We start from the raw sequence: 4,302 nt of genomic DNA on the forward strand, positions 1-4,302 counted from the left end.
ACAAGTGCTGTGGGGAGGGGAAGAAGTTGGGGGGGATGGGGAGGAGGACAGGGAAAGGGGGCTGAATGTGGGAAGGCCTCCTGGAGGAGGTGAGCTCTCAGTAGGGCTTTGAATGGAGGAAGAGAGCTAGCTTGGCAGATGTGTGGAGGGAGGGCATTCCAGGCCAGGGGAAGGACATGGGCCGGGGGTCGATGGCGGGGCAGGTGAGAACGAGGTACAGTAAGGAGGTTAGCAGCAGAGGAGCGGAGGGTGCGGGGTGGGCTGTAGAAGGAGAGAAGGGAGGTGAGGTAGGAGGGGGCGAGGGGATGGAGAGCCTTGAAGCCGAGAGTGAGGAGTTTTTGCTTGATTCGTAGGTTGACAGGCAGCCACTGGAGATTTTTGAGGAGGGGGGGGTAACATGCCCAGAGCGTTTCTGCACAAAGATAATCCGGGCAGAAGAGTGAAGTACAGACTGAAGTGGGCAGAGACAGGAGGATGGGAGATCAGAGAGGAGGCTGATGCAGTAATCCAGTCGGGATAGGATGAGATTGAACCAGCAAGGTAGCGGTTTGGATGGAGAGGAAAGGGCGGATCTTGGCAATGTTGCGGAGGTGAGACCGGCAGGTTTTGGTGACAGATTGGATGTGTGGGGTGAACGAGAGAGTGGAGCCGAGGATGACACCAAGGTTGTGGGCTTGTGAGACGGGAAGGATGGTAGTGCCAGTGAAGGGAAAGTCAGGGAGAGGGCAGGGTTTGGGAGGGAAAATAAGGAGCTCAGTCTTGGACATATTGAGTTTTAGGTGGCGGGAAGACATCCAGATGGAGATGTCCTGAAGGCAGGAGGAGACAGTGATGGGAAAGTCAGGAGAAGAACAGAGTTTGGGAGGGAAGATGAGGAGTTCTGTTTTAGAAATGTTAAGCTTGAGGTGATGGGAGGACATCTAAGTAGAAATGTCCTGAAGGCAGGAGGAAATGTGAGACAACAGAGAGGGGGAGAGATGAGGGCTGGGGATGTAGATTTGGGCACGGTCCAGGGGAGAGAACTGGAGCTGGATGACAGGCAAAGGAATCAGAGGTGTCCAGCTCGAGAAGAGAAAACTTGAGGGGGCTGTATCCCATCCCTCAGTTCCTGAAATGTTTTGATGGGGAGGGGGCTGGCCAACCACTCCCCAGGGCAGAAGGCAGAGGAGAGCTGGACCTCCTTCTCCGCCTTCCTGAATCAGCTCCCTTCTCCCCGCTCTTCCAAATCCTCTACCCACTCCCATCTTCCTTCGCTTCAAACAGATCCTTCTGGCCTCCTGGTTTCAAGACTCTCCCCACCTCTGTCCAATATTCCATGTCTCCTGCTCCACCCTAGCTCTTTCCATCTTCCATGTCAGCTCTCCTCTCCTGCTCTGACCTAGCTCAGGCGCTTCAGTCCACCTAAGTTCTCCTCCAAACTACAACCTCACGCTCGCCTCACCTGCCTCTGAACCCTGAACCCTGACCCTGACATACTAGCCCTCCAACCTGAAACTCTCTCCCCACAAAATCCTCCAGACCACACTCTCCCTATTTTCAACCTCCACACCTAGAAATCTCACTTCCAACAAGCCTTCCCTAAATTCCCTAATTATCAGCGCACTCTAAATCCAACAACCCTCCTGTCTCTCCTCATTCCAGTCCTTACTTCATTCTGCTGCCCGCATCATTTTCTACAACAAACGTTCAGGCTATGATTCCCCACTCAAGAACCTCCAATGGTTGCCCATCCACGTCCGCATCCAACATCAAACATTGGCTTTAAAGCAATCACCTTGCCCCGTCCTATCTCACCTCGCTACTCTCCTACAACAACCCAGCCAGCACACTCCTCTAATTCATTCATTCTTTCATTCAATCGTATTTATTGAGCACTTACTGTGTGCAGAGCACTGTACTAAGCGCTTGGGAAGTACAAGTCGGCAACATGCAAACCTCACCGTACCTCGATCCCGTCTATCTCGCCACCGACCTCTCACCCTCGTCTCTCATCTGGCCTGTAATGCCCTCCCTTTTCTTATCTAACAGACAGTGACTCTCCCCCCTTCTAAAGCCTTATTCCTTCCCTGACTAAGCCCTCTTTCCCTTTTCTTCCACTCCCTTCTGCACCGTCCTAACGTGCTTTCTTTATTCATTCCCTCCTCCCAGCCCCACAGCACTTATGTCCATATCTGTAATTTTATATTTATTTATATTAATGTCTGTCTCCCCCTCTAGACTGTAGGCTCGTTGTGGGCAGGGAATGTGCCTGCTCTATTGTTATATTTTACTGTCCCAAGCTGTGCTCTGCACAGTAAATATGATTGAATGGAATACGATTGAATGAATTTCACAATCACTAAGTATCTCTGGCTCCTTGCGAATCTGTTTCCCAGTTTCCTTTTCTGATTCGGAATCAGCATGGAGAGTCCGCACTCCCTCCAGCCCTCGGCCCTCGGGGGTGAGAGTCAGAAACAGCTCTGGGGGGGGGAGGGGGAGGGGGGGTGAAGGGGGCATCCTCCAAGATTGCAGGCAGTAGAACCTTCCTCCCCCACCCCAATCCCTTTGCCCTGGGGGTTGCCCAATAAGACTCGGAAACACACACACACACACACACACACACACACACACACACGTACTCATTCACATAAATCACACCCAACAAATGTACACAACATATTTCCATACACAAACCCCCACCTACTTTAAGCACACACACACACATGTATTTGGACAATAATTACTCTTAGATCCTCCACGCTCTCATGCTTTCACACCCACAAACACACCACGACCCCACGAGTTTTTAAAGCCCGTCATTAACATGGAAAGTCTCCACCCCATTCCGGACAAATAAGCAGCCACGACCACCCTTTTTGAATCTCCCGGTTGGCATCCGAACCTGCCTCCACCTCCCTGGCTCTCTCTTCCCTGGCCTGGGTCTTCTTCGCGGGGGCTGTGGAGCCGGCCTGAGGCAGCCTGGACACCCCCACCCCCTGCGCCCCTCAGACAACAGCCCTGGAATGGGGCGGGGGGACCGAGGGAGGGTGGTCTCTACCTCTGGAGACCCGACCCCTCCCCCCCTGCCCTTCTTCCGGGCCAGCCACAAGGTTTCAATGACTTTATTTCCTCTTAGAAACGGGCACAGCACAGAAAGAGTTAAAAAAAATAGCCGGTACCGTTACAGTGCTAGTCCATGAGAGGAGGGGGCGGGAAGCAGGGGGAAGGGGGCGGGGTGTCGGGGGACAGGGAGCGGTTGTTATCTTTTCTCGACGTGAACTTAACCTTTCCCGCCTCGAGTTTCAGACCCGGAACAGAAATAGTTAACAAGGTGGGATGGGGACGGCGGGGGAGAGTCGGAGCTCGGGACAGAGAAATGGGAAAACCGGAATCCAGGGAGTCCGGCGGCGAGGCGGACCTCAGGCGGCGGCGGGGACCTTTTCCGGGGATGAATGTGTCCATGCGGGCCCCTCCCGAGTCAGGCGCCCCCGGGAATGGGGGTGGGGTCGGGGGCTCTGGGGTCAGCCTGGCTTCTGGGAGAGGGGGCGCCGCCCACCCTGGAGACAGGGAAGAGTCGCTTGGCGACCCGACTGCCCGGCGCCGCTACCCACTGGGGACCGGGGTTTTTAGGCCCCAAGGGACGGCCCCGTCTCTTTCCGCTCCAGAGCTGGTCAGGCGTGGATCTGCGAGGTCAGCCCGTCCACGGGATCTCCAGAGAAGCCGCAGGGAGGGGAGAGGAGAGAAGGGGTGGGGAGTTCGGGACCCTGCCCCCTATCGCCCCCCCCCCCCCATACCTGCCTCCGGTTCGGGGGCCCCGGGGCTGAGCTGGGTGGGATGCCTTGGGGCTGGGGGAGAAGGGGGCCGGGTCCTCATGGACTGCGTATGCAGCCTGACTCAGTCTGTGTCCAGGAGGGGTGGATCGCTGCCTCTGCCTTGGGACAATGTGTCTGTGTTACTGCTGTATGACCGTGACTCGTGTGTATGTGTCTGTGTGTGTGCATGTGGATGTTTGGTGACGGTGCCGTCTGTGATTTCGTCTGACAGTGTGTGCAAGTGTGCGTGCAGTACCTGTGGCTGTGTGCAATACGACTGTATGCATGTGTTTGTGTGTAACCGGGTTTGGGCCCAACAATAGAATTCCACTCTCCGCGTCCCTTTCCGGACCCGCCGGGCGGACCCTGTGCACGCATGTTGGCTGGCGAGGAGTGGGCCTAGACCTCCCATCCTTGGCTCTCGCCCTCTATCCCTCCCGCTCCCGGACCCCCGTCGCCACCCCCACCCCACCCCACCCCCGCCCCAGGCCTCCCATTCCCCACAGACTCT

This window comes from Tachyglossus aculeatus, chromosome 16, assembly GCF_015852505.1.
Source record: "Tachyglossus aculeatus isolate mTacAcu1 chromosome 16, mTacAcu1.pri, whole genome shotgun sequence".
NCBI lineage: Eukaryota > Metazoa > Chordata > Mammalia > Monotremata > Tachyglossidae > Tachyglossus > Tachyglossus aculeatus.